Source organism: Paramormyrops kingsleyae, chromosome 25 (assembly GCF_048594095.1).
Source record: "Paramormyrops kingsleyae isolate MSU_618 chromosome 25, PKINGS_0.4, whole genome shotgun sequence".
Classification (NCBI taxonomy): domain Eukaryota; kingdom Metazoa; phylum Chordata; class Actinopteri; order Osteoglossiformes; family Mormyridae; genus Paramormyrops; species Paramormyrops kingsleyae.
The window spans coordinates 5,334,587-5,352,517 of record NC_132821.1 but is presented as its reverse complement, the minus strand read 5'-3'; the positions used below and the strand labels follow the sequence as shown (position 1 = coordinate 5,352,517).

The window sequence follows — 17,931 nt, the reverse complement described above, 5'->3', positions numbered from 1 at the left end:
CGAACGGCTGCTGTCTGATCAGGGCCCTGCTTTTGAATCGCAGTTGGTGAAGGGACTGTGTGAGGCTTATGGTTGCCGCAAAGTAAGGACCACGCCGTATCACCCACAGGGAAATGGCGCATGGACAGTACACATGCCGGAGTTGGTGCAGGCTTACAACTGCACCCCTCATAGCAGCACAGGACTGTCTCCATTCTGGGTTCTGTTCGGTCGACAGCCAAGGCTTCCCGTTGACCAGCGGTGGGGGTTTTGTGACCTGACTGCGGGAGAGGCTGGTTTGGAGTGGCTGCAGGGCCATCGAAGGTGACTGTGGGCGACCTGCAGAGAGGCAGCAAGGGGGACGGAGCAGCGATGGCAGGGAGATAGGCGGTATCAAGATACAGGTGCAACACACTGACTATTGGCACCAGGAGAACGGGTCCTGATACGAAATTTCCGCCGGCGGACTGGGGGCCAGCCCGTGGGTGGTGATGAAGCAGCGGGATCCTGAGACCCCGGTGTTCCAACTACGCCCTGAAGGACGAGATGGTCCGCTCCGGACACTTCACCGTCGTCATTTGCGGCGTTGTCCCCCAGGACGGACGTCGGCGACCCCAGAGGCTGAGGGCAGGGGGGCTGAGGTCGACCCTCGGCCAGTTCCACCTAGCCCTAGAGGTTGGCCCGGCTACAGGGTGGAGCAGCCGGCAACGGGGGTAGAAGATCAGGGGGAGCCAGGGACTGCAGCTGAGGAGGAGGAATCCGCTGTAGCCGAAGTGTTGCCTCGGGTTGAGATCGGAAGCCTCCCTCAGGGTGAGGCTGAAGAGCTCCTACGTCGGTCAAAGCGGGTTAACCTTGGGGTGAGGCCAGCCCGGTATAGGGTTTAGAGGGGCTCGGGACGAGTCCTTATTTAGCGGGGGGGAGTGTCGTGGTCGGCACGACGGGGAATATTTTGGGGTGATTAGTGGGTTGATTAATTGTTTTGGGAAATTGGTATTTCTGTTTTTTATTTCTTTGATTATGGGGTTTTTGGTTTTAGTATGGTGTATTTTCCCCAGGCAGCGCTATGGACAGTTATGGGGACCTTGTGCTACCCATTGGGCGGCAGTCAATCGGCTGGGATAGGCTGATTGGGGGTGGAAGGTGGGACTTTGTTGTTTAAAGATGGCTGCCCCCAGTATGGTAGAGGCCGGCGGGGGGTAAGGTGACCGGGTAGCGTTGGCTACTAGGACGGACTCGCGGCGACTGAGAGGCGAGGGCTGGGGAAGACGCCGGCGTTTCGGCGAGCAGACCATGGACTGAGTGACGGAGCGCGGTGGTGTCAGCAGCAGGAGTAGCGGCGCCGCCGGGAGCCGCCGCTGTGTTCTGCTTGTTGCCTCCAGGTGTAAGTCCCCGTTGGGAGAGAGCCGGAATATTTGGAGGGGAAGCAGACAGACAGCTGCGGCGCTCTCAGGCTGGCTCCAGTCCAGCGGAGGCGACACGGAGGCGAGCGGGCGGTGCAGTCAAGCTGATTACAACGGTGGGGCGTTCGTCATAAAGTAGAGGTTGCCAGCGCTGGAAAGGTGCCGAGGGAAGGCGCGGAGAGCAAGAGCCAGCGAATTCGCGGCGGAGCGCTGGATTGTCGGAGGCGGCCGCTTGGATTCTCCGGAACGAGGAGCAAGCGCCCGGAGAGTGCATATCGGTCTGGGTGTGGTGGCGCTGCCTGGGAGGGACTTTCGCCAGATAAGCCGGAATTTATTTATTTTTTTTTGTTTTTGTGGTTATTTTTGTGGGCCACACGGGGCAGTTCGTTTTTGTTTCTTCTTTTGTTTGTAAAATGTTGTGTATGTGTTTATTCAATAGGTTTATTTGGGTGAGCTTGTCCTCCTTTAGTGCCCATTCAAGGGGTAGCGTGCAGTGGGGTGGGGTGTTGTGTGAATCACTTTGTTTTTTTTTGGTATGAGTGGAATGCTTATCTTGCAGTGGGGGAGTGATTAACACAGGGGGTCTTACCTGTTAGTTGGGGGGGAAGTGGATCAATCTGGGGAAGGAAGGTGTACTTACCTTGGGCGCCCAAATAAACCTGTGGGAAACTAACAGCATTCTTTGTGTCCTGCCTTGTCGGGGTCGTTGCTCCAGGAGATCCGAAGGGGTATTCCTCAGTACAAAAATAACAGTACACGGCGGGTGGGGCCTTTTACCCTGGGTTACCACATGATCATGCCCCAGTCAGTGAAAGTGTGTTCCCTACCCCTAGACTCCAGAGGGTTATATTTGAAAAAAAAAATAAAAGAGAATAAAGTATATATAAAATATACTGTTTTCAGTGCTACTACGCTCAACAAGGCAGCCCAAACGACGTGACAGGCAACGTGTTGCCTGCCCCTCCCACCCCCAAACACTACTCCAGTCAGTCAGGCATTTACTGCACTAGCTCGTTGCAAAATGGCTAGTAACATTAATGCAATTATCAGACCAGAAATAAAGGATCCTCCTATAACCAACAGGTCTGGAGTTTGGGAGCACTTTGGTTTCCCTGTAAGTTATGAGGGTGATGGCAAGAGAGTGGTGGATAAAATGTGGACACACTAATATTTCTGGAAAAAAAACTTAAAAATTGATTGAAACTGAGTTCCATATAAAAACAAAATTATTCTTTTCTTTCTATTAGTTTATAACTACTACAAAATTACATAAAAATTTTTTATCAGGAGCTTTTTGGTTTTGGTTATAAAGGAGGTTTTGTTTTATTTGCTGCTAAAAAGAAACCTCAGAAGATGGGTGAAGAATAGCTTCATCATTGTTTAAAGTAAAAGAAAAAAACAAGATCATACTTTTTTGATGTTTTAATTATTTTTGCTGTACCGAAAACATACCGAACCGTGACACCACTGTGTCATATCGAACCAAACCGTGATTTTTGTGAACCGTTACACCCCTACTGATCAGTGTGTGTAGTGCTTACTGTAGAGAGCGGTCTCACCCAGCTCAGTGTGTGTAGTGCTTACTGTAGAGGGCAGTCACACCCAGCTCAGTGTGTGTAGTGCTTACCGTAGAGGGCAGTCTCACCCAGATCAATGTGTGTAGTACTTACTGTAGGGGGCAGTCTCACCCAGCTCAGTGTGTGTAATCCTTACTGTAGAGGGCAGTCACACCCAGCTCAGTGTGTGTAGTGCTTACTGTAGAGGGCAGTCTCACCCAGCTCAGTGTGTGTAGTGCTTACTGTAGGGGGCAGTCTCACCATGATCAGTGTCTGTAGTGCTTACTGTAGGGGACAGTCTCACCCTGATCAGTAGAGGTGTAACGATATGCGTATTCCTATTGAACCGCTTGGTACGAGCCCACCAAACATGAGACGTCCATCAGACGTGCAGATCATGTCTAGATGGGGTCGGTCGGTCCAGAACCATATCTGGATGTCTACACAACGTGCAAATCAGGTGCAGTATCTGCACGTCTAACTCTGACCCCTCTTGGACGTAGATATGTTGTTCAAGCTGAACGTCCAGGTAGGCGACTTTTGGACATTTGTAGACAGATCGTCAATTCCATGTAAACATTGTCAGCGTCTATTCTGGTGCATATTGTAGCTCATGCTATTGTAATTTTAATGTTTTAAAATGTCCAAAAATAAACTGCTACACGTAAGCAAATCCCCATAATCACAATTTGCCGATGCACATCCGGTGTGTGGTTTGGCCAAGTTCGGTTGCCGTAGCGCTAAAAAAAAAAAAAAAAAAAAAAAGCCGACACTGTCGCGCATGCGCTCTTGTGAGTGCGGGAACGACTTCCATTTTGCAGTAAAGCAGTTGTGAGAAACTGCACGTCGTTGTGGACAAGTTTAAAGTTTAAGGTAAGTAGTATTTAGCATTGTTTAGTTGTGTACATTGTTTAATAATCGCATTGCTGACTTTTTTGCAAACCAATATGTCCACATAATTAATCTGAAGGTAAGACACATCTGTATGGAACTCCAAGGTGTATTATGTATTATGAAATATATGAGAATGATATTGTGAAATACAGCTCATTATTGTGAAATATATTGCATTCTGTTATATAAATTTACTTATTGTGAAATATGATTTCATATATTTTTAGCGCTCTTGTGAGCGCAGAACGACTTCTATTTTGCAGTAAAGCGGGAAAAGTAAAGTATTTCATCATTCAGCGTCATGAAATGATGAAATAAGGCATCATGAAATGATGAAAAACGGCATTATGAAATAAATACTGACTTTGAAAAAAATATATACATATTTCACAATAACCCAGCAAACATTGGTCCGACGGCGACGTTGTGTCCCCGGCCAAAAACAGTCGAGGTAAGACGGCATAAATCGGTAAAAATATGTGACACAGAACATTGCCTAAAAATGCATTCAGATACATTTGTACATGTCTACAGTTGTCTGGGGTTGCATGTATAGCTGTCACTTTGAGTTTTAGCTAAGTGCATTTTAATAGTGAGTGCATGTGTGAGCGAAGGTCCACTATGTGACGTCCTTTACACGTGCATTTACAGTCCATCATGATCCTTTATTAAATCCACTGTGAAATTGTGATATATCTATATAAAAAACTACTGTTGGGTAAGTCCATTTTGTATTGTTTTATAAATTTTACGTTTGACATGAAGGAACTAAAATGTAGTTTGAGTTTGGCTAAAATTAACTAGCAGGCTAAAAGTTAGTAGTGTTAACGTTAGGCTGCTCCTAAAAACACACTCTGTTAGCATGAGTTCGCAGGTATAAAGCCCCATGCGGTCTCTACACTTAAGTTGAGCTATTTTATGCAGTTGAGCAAACTTCTTGGTGGAAAACTGATAGCAAAATGACCAAGTCCCCAAAATGTTAAGTTTCCTGGATTTTGTTTCACTGCCTTAAAAAATAATTACAAATGAGCAGAGCAGTTTCATGCTACTGCAGGAACATGGTGTAATAGATATGGGGTTCCCAACCCTGGTCCTCAAGGACACCTGGCCTAATTGTTTTCTAATTATCCCTGCCCTACCCACTGCTGGTTACCTGGATCAGGTGTGTTCAGTCAATCAGAAGCTGGAAGATATCATTTCAGATAAGATAAGATTGGAGTGGGGGAGGGCAAATCAGTAGTGCGTTTGGTAGGGTAAGAAGTGCTGTTGTAACTGCTTAAATTGACTTTAAAGCGAGATGTTTAGTGAAAGATCTTTTAAATAAAGTAAAAAAAAAAAATTTGTTAAAACCCAAGCAAATGGTAAATATTGTAGTAGCTATGAAATGCAGTCAATAATAGCATACCAGTATGTTTTAATGATCCAGTAAGTTTTACTGTTCAATGTAGCCTTTTGAGATTTTTCAAAAAGTAAATTACCTGAAAGAGACTGTGAAATGTTGAGCAAAATGTAGGAAGAGCTCAAGAATAACATGGGCTGGCGTCTGTAAATGAATTTTAACATGGATGTTTTCAGTAACTACTTTAAAATAATTTTGTAATTTTAGATTTGCTAAACATGTCCTACCAGAGGAAGTGGAGACGACGAAGGGCAAAGGTTGATTCCTTAGTGGAATATGATAGCAGCTCTGATTCTGAGGGGTCAGTGGAGCCAGCCTTGGCGGGAGAGGGCAGTCCCCTCACGGAGGGATCAACACACGACGAAATACATCCTGTGGTGGCCTGTAGTTCTTCTGTTAGCACAGCAGTGGTGTCAATTAGACATGAAGAAGAATACAATTATGATACTGATTCTACTGAAACTGAGTCTGAGCAGTTGGATGAGGCTTCACGTTCAATTGTTGAAACACCATCTCTTCACAAGGACTTGGCTAGTTGGGCTACTGCTACAAACCAGACCCACAAGGCATTAAATGAGCTTCTGGATGTGCTCAGACGTCATGGCCATAGACTTCCCAAAGACGCTAGAACTCTTCTTGAAACTCCACAAGGAGTGCCAGTTCAAAATAAATGCAATGGACAGTATATTTATTATGGTATTGAGTGTTATGTTCTTGAACACTTTTCAAAAGAGACACTGCCAGGGAAAGTTGAACTGTGCTTTAATATCATCATATTACAGATTGTGATGTCACATTTAGGTTCAGCAACTGTCCAGAGTTGGGGGATCTTCTCTCAGGGACTGTGTCAATAAAGTCATGAACAGGTATGTATTTTACCTTGCATTGTTTGTATTGCTGCATAATTCAGAAATAAAATGTATATGTAAATGTATATTCTGGCCAAAATAAGAAACCCAGCTTTGGGTATTTATTTTTTTTTATTACCGATTTTATCTTTCACACATTATATCTCCTCACATACATGCCTATTTTCTAGTTCAGAAGGTTTTAGATGTCTACTGACTTAGTCTGCCAGACTGAACCAAAAAATCAAAACACAATTTCAGTGTAAGCCATTAATGACTAATTAGTTGTCTCAAAAAATGTGGATATGGATAAGAACATAGTTCAGGGAACTTGTTACCTGACAGATGAGTGGTTGTTAAAGTGTATGATTTAACATTGCATGCAAGTAACATGCTGATAATATTACAACTACAATAATTGTAATATTGACATTACATGTAAATTTTCCTGATAGTGAAGTAATCCTGAGTAATTTCTTTCACAGAATCATGTCGAATGCCTTAATGGCAAAATTCAACATGAGGGGTGGTGGCCAACTGCAAAAGAAGCCATTTAGAGATACAATCATATTCAATATAATTCAAGGTAATTTTAGCCTTATGACGTGAAATTTTGTACTTTTATTTTTTTATTTTTTTATTGGTACCTTTTATCTATTGAAGGAATATTGTCTTAAAGACCACAGAAATGTCCTGTTTACTTTCACACAGTTACACACCTACTTATGGAACTTGCTCAACCACAGTGGTTTTGAAGGGGAAGGGGACATGCTATTTTTTCATTCACCTAGCACACATTTAATGCAGAACATCTTTTATTAACCAAAGATTATTCAACAGAAAAATGTCGTGTAATGCATGTTGATTACTTTTTTCTAATGTTTCGTTAATGAAACTGATAATGTTGTTCCAAGATGTATTTTTAATTTAGGATCATAAAGACAATTTTGCCCTTTTGTAATTTTTTTTTTATTTTTATATTCAATTCCCTCAGATGCAGTAAAAAGATGGAGCGCAAATGCAACAGACTCCGAGATTGAGGCAGCAATGGCTGAACACTTAAAACATGCTCCAGGAAGAGCTGGGGGTGGGGGATATAGGAAATGAGCCCGTTGACAGAAATAATTCATGTGTGTGTTCATGTTCTTGTTCTTGTTCTTTTCGTTCTTGTTTAACTAATGTTTAATTGTTACTATTTACAGTACAGTTCTACTGTATATTTAGCCTTTGTTTAAAAATGTTGTATACTTTTATATTTGTATTGTTGTGATGGGGTGAGCGAGCGAACCGGGAAGCACGCGAAGCAAGCCGAGATTGCAGGCCAACGGGGTTTATTCCGGACAGGACAGAGACACCAACGAACATTAACGAACATTAATGACGGATCTGGGGTAACATACTCAGACGCGGACTAAATACAGAAGACAAGCCAAACTAACAAGGAACAGCTGGGCACGATCGGGAAAGCACACGTGGATAATGAGGGGGCGTGGCACACATCAGGAGCGGACGGAGCAGGGTGTGACAGAACCCCCCCCCAAAGGCGCGCACTCCGGGCGCGCCCGAGAGGAGGCGACGGACGAGACGAGACCGGGGAACAGGACCTGAAAGACAAAACCATCAACGAAGAACAGGGAACAAGACCGAAACACAGAACAAGGACGAAACGAAAGACAGGACACGACAAAGAACCGGGAAGGTAGACACACAGACCGAGAAAGGAGACACAGAAGGAACAGACAACGGAGGAACAACAGGGCAAGGAGTGAACACAGGAGACACCGAGGGACAAGGAGCAAAGACCAGAAGGGAACGGAGGAGGCACAGAGGGACGAGGAGCAGAAACAGGCGGGATGGAGGGAAAGGGAGGAGGAAGCAGGGGAGCCCAAGGGAACCCAGGTGGGCGACGGGCAGCGGCCGGAGGGGCCGCAGGCGAGAGGAAGGAGGGAGCCGGAGGGGAGCACCCAGGGACCAAGGGAACGGGACGAGGGAGTGACGGAGGGGACATGGAGGGAGCAGGAGGGAACACCGGTGCAGGCAGGCAGGAGGGGGAAGCCGCGGCAGGCGGAGGCGCAGCCGGCGAAGGCGCCGTCCGACGCCAAGCCGGAGCAGGGGGACCCGGAGGCGGCCGACACGGAGGCGGGACCGAGGACCGGCACCGAGGAACCAGGGGGGGACCCGGAGGTGACCGCCGACCCCGAGCCGGAGGACCCGCAGGCAGCCACAGTCACTCGGCCAGCAGGGGACGCCTCGGCGGGCGCCACGGGCGTTCGGCCAGCAGGGGGCGCCGCCATCACGCGGCCAGCAGGGGGCGCCTCCGTGGGCACCTCAGGCAAGCAGCCAGCTGCAGGCGGTGCTGCAGGCGGTGCTGCAGGCAGAGCAGCGACAGCAGTTGCAGGCAGAGCGGTGATGGCAGTCGCGGGCGTGGCTGCAGTGCCGACAGGCGAGCCGGGCTGGACCGGTGAGACGGGCAGGGCCGGCGAGCGGTCCGCAGGGGCCGCCGTAAGCAGCGCGGCAGCATCAGCAGGGGCTGCTGCGGGCGTGGCTGCTGGTGAGCAGGACAGGACGGGCAGGTCAGGCGAGCTGGGCAAGCGACCAGCAGGGGCCGCCCCAGCGAGTACCTCGGGCAGAGTGGCGACGGCCGGAGCTGCAGGCGGTGCAGTTGGCAGAGCGGCCTCTTCGGGCGTGCGGTCAGCAGTAGGGACCACAGGCAGGACAGGCGGGTCAGACAGGACAGGCGGGTCAGACAGGACAGGCGGGGCAGGCGTAGCTGCTGGCAGAGCGGCAGAAGCTGCAGCATGCGGTGCCGCGGGCAGAGAGGCGACAGCTGCAGGCAGCGCAGCCTCGGGCAGAGCGGCGGCAGCTTCAGCAGGCAGCGCTGCCGCGGGCAGATCGGCGGCAGCTGCAGCAGGCAGCGCAGCCGCGGGCAGATCGGCGGCAGCTGCAGCAGGCAGCGCAGCCGCGGGCAGATCGGCGGCAGCTGCAGCAGGCAGCGCAGCCGCGGGCAGATCGGCGGCAGCTGCAGCAGGCAGCGCAGCCGTGGGCAGTGCGGCGGCAGCTGCAGCAGGCAGCGCAGCCGCGGGCAGTGCGGCGTCAGCAGCCGCTGTTGCTGCAGGCGGTGCAGCGGCGATGTCATCCCCCGGCGGGGAGTAAGGAGCAGGCCCCCAAAAGCAGCTTCCCCTTTCCCCCTCCGCTTCTTCTTTTTCTTGCGGCCGGGACCAGTCAATGGAGGCGGGGTTGCCACAGGGAGCGTGAGCGGCTGGAGCCGTTTCTCTGTTACCCCCTTGACGAGCCGCCGGAGGTTCTCTCGAACCTCCGCCATGACAGGCGCTGCTGTGAGCGGCGTGACCTCCTGGAGGAGGGTCCCGCTCTTGCTGGCTAAAACCAGCAGTCCGGAGTCCTCCCGGACCTCCGGCTGGTGGAGCCAGTAGAGCACCTCGTGGAGCAGGTCGATGTGTTGGTCATCGACCGGCGGAGGTGCGTTGGAGAGATCCGTCATTCTGTTGTGATGGGGTGAGCGAGCGAACCGGGAAGCACACGAAGCAAGCCGAGATTGCAGGCCAACAGGGTTTATTCCGGACAGGACAGAGACACCAACGAACATTAATGACGGATCTGGGGTAACATACTCAGACGCGGACTAAATACAGCAGACAAGCCAAACTAACAAGGAACAGCTGGGCACGATCGGGAAAGCACACGTGGATAATGAGGGGGCGTGGCACACATCAGGAGCGGACAGAGCAGGGTGTGACATGTATATGTGTATGTATGTGTTTATATACTGTATAATGCACACAAATATTTAAATATATTATATATATTTGTATATTTATATGTATGTATATGTTATAAATTTTTTTCTTATTTAATACAAATAAGAAATGTTTTGTAATGTAAACGTCGATTAAACGTTGTATAGACGTTGAGGTCTGACTGGACTGATTTTGGACGTTTTTTGAACCATTTATATTCTGATGTGCATTTCACAATAAGGACATTTATATTCAGGCTAATAAGTACACTGACATAACGCAGAAACGCATCTTAAAAACATCCAGACGACGACGCATTAGACGTCCAGAAAAGACGCCGGAAAGACGTCGAATACACGGCAAGTTGACGTCAAAGATGTCCGTTCAACTTTCATTTCGGAACTATTTTTCAACCATGACGGGACGTGTCGGAGGGACGTCATTTCAACGGTCATCAAACGTCCAAATGTTTGCTGGGATATTCAATGAAAGGAGCCAGAAATAGTGACATGAGTTCGGTTTTTCTTATTTATAAATCCAACTGAATGTTGCAACTATACCATTTAGTCATCTTCATGTAGCCAAGACTTTGGTGATCAGATATCTGTGACCAAAACAAACTGCCAGCATTGCTTACTATGTACTTTTGTAATGTGTCTGCAATTGTTCCAAGCTGCATTTTGCAATGTCTATACTTTGATGTCAAATTACAAACTTAACATAAATCTGACATATTTACAAAGTACACTAAGATAAAGATGAGTTTAATGCCAAAACAAATATATAAGAAATAATTTATTTGCCATGAATTAAGTTTATGATATTGAATGAAATGTGTGACCATGCCCCAGTCAGTGAAAGTGTGTTCCCTACCCCTAGACTCCAGAGGGTTAACCACCCTGCCTACCTCAGCCCCAGTGATGGGCAAGTCCCCCCCAGCACCCTCGGGCTCTGTGCCCTCAGATGTCTCAAAGGCAGTGCCTATACTGTAGATGTATCTGAGGCAGGGTAGATGTATCTTAGGCCTACCAGGTCTGACCGGCTTCCTCCCCCGTCACCTCAGCCAACTCACCACCAGGTGGTGATCAGTTGACAGCTCTGCCCCTCTCTTTACCCGAGTGTCCAAGGTGGAAGGCTGCAGATCAGATGATACGATTATGAAATCGATCATTGACCTGTAGCTCCGGGCATGTTCATACCATGTACACGTATGGACACCCTTATGCTCGAACATGGTGTTTGTTATGGACAAACCATGCATTGCACAGAAGTCCAATAACAGAACACCACTCAGGTTCAGATCAGTGAGGCCGTTCCTCCCAATCACCCCCCTCCAGGTCACACTGTCATTGCCCACGAGAGCGTTGAAGTCCCCCAGCAAAACGATGGAATCCCCTCGTGGCACGCTAACCAGCACACCACTAAGGGAGTCCAATAAGGCCAGGTACTCTGAACCGTCATTTGGCGCATAAGTGCAGATGACAGTCAGAGACCTATCCCCGACCTGAAGGCGCAGGGATACAGCCCTCTCGTTCACTGGGGTAAACTCTGTTGTTAATGCACCGAGCTGTGGGGCTACCAGTAGCCCCACCCCAGCCTGGTGTCGCTCACCTGCCGCAACTCCAGAAGAAAAGAGTGTCTAGCCCCTCTCCAGGAGATTGGTTCCAGAACCCAAGCTATGCGTTGAGGTGAGCCCAACTACATCTAGTCGATATCTCTCAACCTCACGCACAAGCTCAGGCTCCTTCCCCACCAGAGAGGTGACATTCCATGTCCCGAAAGCCAGTTTCGTCAGCCGGGGATCGGACTGCCAGGGCCTCCCTTGGCCGCCACCCAATCCACAATGTATCAAACCCCTGACATTTCTCTTGTGGGTGGTGGGCCAACCTGGGGACAGTCCTGCGTGCCTTTTTCGGGTTGTGCCCGAGGAGGGGCATCAAAGCTGCCAAGACGGCACAGAAACTGAAAATGTAGGACCACTTCACAGACAGTAACCAGGGCGGGTGTGGCAGGGAATACAGCAGATCACATACTTCAAGGGCAGCAAGACCGCTACTGTTAATGCAGACGCCCTACTGGCAGGGGAGCTAAACAGCTTCTTTGCTTGCTTTGAGACACACAGGTCAGACACAGTCACACTGCCCCCCCCAGCCTCCAGCACTCACACACTGACTCTGCAGGAACACCAAGTGAGATGTGCACTCAGGCAAGTCAACCCAAGGAAAGTTAAGCTAAGCTAAGCTAAGATAAGATAAGATGATGATAAGATAAGATAATCCTTTATTAGTCCCACAAGCGGGAAATTGCATCATCACGGCAGAAAGAGGACAGTACAAGATAAGAGCAGCAAAAATGAAAAACAATATAATAAAAACTATACCAACAGTACAGTATAAAACATACACTATACAAACAATCTGGAAACATAAACATGGATGAGTGATTAAAAAATATAAATGTATAATATAAATGGAAATATTGATATATAGAAATATAAATAGAAATATTGAAATATTGAATATTGAAAAATTGAATATAGAAACTACCATGGGGTATTGGATGTGTGTGTTTGTTAGCCTATGTGTGTATGGTCAGCTGCAAGGACTTTGTTGTAGAGTCTGACAGCGGCTGGAAGGAAAGACCTTCTGAATCTCTGAATACTTAATCCCGGCGGTCGGCGGTCCCGCCGGCGGGATCTGACAGAAATTTCGCAAAAAAATAACTCCGCGAGTTTTTGTCATATACACATTTAAAAAATACTCTCAGAAACCTTGGACGGTCTACTTTTCAAATATATATAGGTAGAAACTAAATATATTTTTACAGCTTCGTGATACGAATTGAATGAACAAGAGTGTCTGCGTCTCGAAGCGGCTCTGATGGCCCACCCACTTGTAAATCGCGCTATTCGCATGATAATAACATGATAATCCGACAGTTAGTATTGGGTAAAGAAATATGTGAATACGCCCATTGTGACCGAAATAAACAAGAGCACATGTCTGGGTAGTGTTTATACTGATCGGCTACAATATAGCACACGGATACGTCTCTGCCGCTGAAGCTTTGCGCCAGTGTTGCCACTTTCAGCAGCGAAGCTCATACCTGCGTTCATGGCTCAGTGGGCTAAGCCTGTGTGCCTGCAATCACGTGATCGCCGATTCAAACGCAGTGTATTTACAACGTGAATAGCGATCTTCCGCTGAGAGCGGTCCTAAACGCTCGCGATACAAGTAAAACAAAGAAAGGTGACACGATTTGCTTTTTTGCCTATTTAACCTAATTTAAAAAACTTTAATACTTCTGACAATGGAAGTTTTGAAAAGAAGACAGATAACGGATTTAGTCAGTATTTTTTTCATGATTTTACATAATGATTTCAGCGAGATATAAACTGAAATACACGAGAAAGATACGCGGTCCACGATGCCCTCGTCCCCAGAGCGTTAATAATAGTCACTGCATCATATTTATCGCTTTCTATATTTATATAGTAACAGTTTTTCATTTTTCATTCCATCTACCAATAAATTGTGAAAGGGATTTTATTGTTGCTGCTTTTCTTGCGTTTCAAACTGCTTTTCCAAAGTGATGGGTGTGGGATGCAGTGACATTCCAGACTGATGGGCCATTGACAGCATGCAAAGTACTACAGGTGTGAGGACACCTATCTCATCAATATTCATTGTGAAGGCCACTGACTTTGAGAAAAAGAGTGTCACTCTAAAGTACTAACACTTTAGTAATCAAACTACATAAAATTTCAGAATGTCACTTTCACCTATGTGTAGCCAACCCCTGTGTCTATAAGTTTCAGAGCTCAAAAGTCTTACCTAGAAATGTCTATAATGTGATTTTTTACAATTTCTCAGCATGTCTGAAAATAGGTTTTTGAAAAGTATATGTTTAAAGTTGATTTTAACAAAAAATAGAATAATAACATTCTAAGAGGTCTCAGATTATTGGTGCTGAGTTTGTGCTGAATAAAAGCAAATGTATCACTTTGGGATAAATGTTTTTTAGATAGGTGAAATATTTTAAAATGTCAAGGCATGTCAGACTACCCCGAAAGTGGAAAACATGCCTCAGACCCCAGGGGGTTAAACTCCTCCACTTGCGGAAGGATCCCATCCCCGACCCGGAGAGAGCATTCTACCCTTTTCCGGCTGAGGACCATGGTCTCGGATTTGGAGGTGCTGATTCTCATCCCAACTGCTTCACACTCGGCTGCAAACTGTCCCAGCGAGAGCCGAAGGTCACGGTCCGATGAGGCCAACAGGACCACATCATCTGCAAAAAGCAGAGACCTAATCCTGAGGTCACCAAACCGGACACCCTCAACGCTCTGGCTGCACCTAGAAATTCTGTCCATAAAAGTTATGAACAGAATCGTTGACAAAGGACAGCCCTGACGGAGTCCAACCCTCACCGGAAACAAGTCCGACTTATTGCCGCTCATGCGGACCAGACTCTGGCACCGGTCATACAGGGACCGAACAGCCCTTAAAAGGAAGCCCGGCACCCCATACTCCCGGAGCACCCCCCACAGGACTCCCCGAGGGACACAGTCGAATGCCTTCTCCAAGTCCACAAAACACATGTAGACCGGTTGGGCAAACTCCCATGAACCCTCCAGAACCCTGCAGAGAGTATAGAGCTGGTCCACTGTTCCACGGCCGGGGCGAAAACCACACTGCTCCTCCTGAATCCGCGGTTTGACAATCCGGTGGACCCTCCTCTCCAGAACCCCCGAATAGACCTTACCAGGGAGGCTGAGGAGTGTGATCCCCCTATAGTTGGAGCACACCCACTGGTCCCCTTTCTTGAAAGTCTAGAGGCACTGCCCCTGATGTCCACGCGATGCTGCAGATGCGTGTTAACCAAGACAGCCCCACAGCATCCAGAGCCTTCAGGAACTCTGGGCGGATCTCATCCACCCCTGGGGCTCAACCACCGAGGAGCTTTTTAATCACCTCCGCCCCCGAGATAGGGGAGTCCACACCCAAGTCCCCATACTTCCACATCGGAAGGCGTGTTGGTGGGATTGAGGAGGTCTTCGAAGTACTCCCTCCACCGACCCAAAACATCCCGGGTTGAGGTCAGCAGCACCCCATCCCCACCATAAACAGTGTTGATGTTGCACCGCTTTCCCACCCGGAGCCGCCGGATGGTGGACCAGAATCGCCTCGAAGCCGTCCGGAAGTCGTTTTCCATGGCCTCGCCAAACTCCTCCCAAACCCGAGTTTTTGCCTCAGCGACCGCCGAAGCTGCATCCCGCTTGCCCTGCCGGTACCCGTCAGCTGCCTCTGGAGTCCCACAGGCTAAATAGGCCCGATAGGACTCCTTCTTCAGCTTGACGGCATTCCTCACCACTGGTGTCCACCAGCGGGTTCGCGGATTGCCGCCACGATAGGCACCGACTACCTTACGGCCACAGCTCCGGTCAGCCGCCTCCACAATGGAGGCGCGGAACATGGCCCATTCGGAATCAATGTCCCCCGCCTTCCCCGGGACATAGGAAAAGTTCTGCCGGAGGTAGGAGTTGAAACTCCTCCTGACAGGGGATTCAGCCAGACGTTCCCAGCAGACCCTCACTATACACTTGGGCCTGCCAGGCCTGGCCAGCTTCCTCCCCCACCAGCGGAGCCAACCCACCACCAGGTAGTGATCAGTTGACAGCTCCGCCCCTCTCTTCACCTGAGTGTCCAAGACATGCGGCCGCAAGTCCGACGACACAACTACAGGAATGCTCTCCAACACCCCTTCCAGAGACTCTAAAAAGGGTGGGTACTCTGAACTGCCGCTCGGCGCATATGCGCAAACAACAGTCAGAACCCGTCCCCCCACCCGAAGGCGAAGGGAGGCTACCCTCTTGTCCACCGCGGTAAACCTCAATGTGCAGGCGCCCAGCCAGGGGGCAATAAGTATGCCCACCCCCGCTCGGCGCCTCTCCCCACAGGCAACTCCAGAGTGGAATAGGGTTCAACCACCTTCAAGGAGACTGGTTCCAGAGCCCAAGCCGTGCGTCGAGGTGAGCCCGACTATGTCTAGCCGGAATTTCTCAACCTCGCGCACCAGCTCAGGCTCCTTCCCCATCAGAGAGGTGACATTCCATGTCCCAAGAGCTAGCTTCTGCAGCCGAGGATCGGACCGCCAAGGTCCCCGCCTTCGGCCACTGCCCAGCTCACAATGCACCCGACCCCTATGGCCCCTCCTACGGGTGGTGAGCCCATTGGAAGGGGGACCCACGTGCCTTGTTCGGGCTGTGCCCGACCAGGCCCTATGGGTATAGGCCTGGCCACCAGGCGCTCGCCATCGAGCCCCACCCCCAGGCCTGGCTCCAGGGGGGGGCCCCGGTGACCCGCGTCCGGGCAAGGGAAAACGTGTTTCCAATATTTTTCTCATCATACGGGGTCTTTTGAGCCGAACTTCGTCTGGTTCCTCACCCCGGACCTGTTTGCCTTGGGTGACCCTACCAGGGGCATAAAGCCCCGGGAAACTTAGCTCCTGGGATCACTGGAACACGCAAACCCCTCCACCACGATAAGGTGTCGGCTCCAGGAGGGGAGGGGAGTCTTTAGTGATTGTAAAACATAAGAACATAAGAAATTTACAAACGAGAGGAGGCCATTCGGCCCATCAAGCTCGTTTGGGGAGAACTTAACTAATAGCTCAGAGTTGTTAAAATCTTATCTAGCTCTGATTTAAAGGAACCCAGGGTTTTAGCTTCCACTACACTAGCAGGAAGACTATTCCATACTCTAACTACACGCTGTGTAAAGAAGTGCTTCCTCAAATTTGTTTTAAAATGTTCTCCCACTAATTTCCACTTATGGCCACGAGTTCTAGTATTTAGACTAATATTGAAATAGTCATTTGGCTGAACAGCATCCAGACCCGTTAGAATCTTATAGACCTTAGTCTCCTTTGCTCAAGGCTTTCCTCTAAGACCAGGAATCAGCTCTTCGTTGCACCTTTTCCAAGGCAGCAATGTCCTTCTTGAGGTATGGTGACCAAACCCAGTTTAATAATGCTAATCCATTTCTATTCATCTTATTCTTCCCAAGGATTGATTTTTGCTACTTGCCTCTGTTAGTTGGCTGTTTATTACATATGCAAACACAGACAAGTATTTATTTGTTTGACTGTATTTTTCTGATTCTTTATTGCATTGAACAGTAGCCGCACGCCTAGTTTTGTTGTGTATTTTATATACAATGACAATAAAGCTTCTATTCTATTTTATTGTTATTCAGTGCCAGGTGCCAGTACTCTCAGCAGATACTGTGAGGTGCTGGTACTCTGAAGAGAAAAACAAAGAGGTGCTGGTACTGCATACCTGTGAGTACTGACCCACTTCAAGCACTGAATACACTGATAGAAAAGCATATAGTTTAATTTGCAAAGTACCAATTGAATATGGAAGGAACATGCAGTGTAATGGCTATATCTTTTTTTTTTACTTAAACACAGGGTGAAATATGGCCCATAGTTATGAGTCCAAATGATCAGTGGACGTATCTTTGCCAGCGACTGTAAACTGTCTGTGTTAGTAAAAACTGACCAGTTTGCTTTGGTTGTAAGATATTACAGCTACTAAACTGACTTTTGAATATAAAGCTAACATTACTTTTGGTTTTCATTACAGAGTCAGACTGATACACAGGACCTGGTTTCCTTACAGCCATAAACATCTAAGCAATGGCTCACCAAGAGGTTTGGCTACAGCATTTCGGCATTTGATGCATTTTATCCATAAATACCAGACACTGAACGGCAGGGAAGCTTAAGCTGAGTAGCGATTTTCAGCTGAAGGTTGCTGAACATATCAGACAAAAAGCTTCCTCTCCACAGTGCTCTTCCCCAGGCTACTTCCATACCGTACCGCCCTACACCAAATGGTACAGACGGGCTGCAACAGAATAACTTAATCTAAAATATGTATAATTATATTACTTCCGTACCGCCCTACACCAAATGTTACAGACGGGCTGCAACAGAATAACTTAATCTAAAATATGTATAATTATATTACTTCCGTACCGCCCTACACCAAATGTTACAGACGGGCTGCAACAGAATAACTTAATCTAAAATATG

General features: G+C 48.1%; 2 long non-coding RNA genes across 2 annotated transcripts in view; both read left to right on the top strand.

Annotated features, from left to right (window-relative positions):
- Positions 1–17,931, top strand: part of LOC140582923 (uncharacterized) — a 93,810-nt gene that overhangs the window by 40,161 nt on the left and 35,718 nt on the right. The gene's annotated exons all lie outside the window — the stretch shown is intronic.
- On the top strand, positions 5,233–7,330 carry LOC140582921 (uncharacterized). The gene is made up of 3 exons (XR_011985731.1): positions 5,233–6,094; positions 6,562–6,662; positions 7,071–7,330. It is a non-coding gene; the product is annotated as an uncharacterized lncRNA (long non-coding RNA).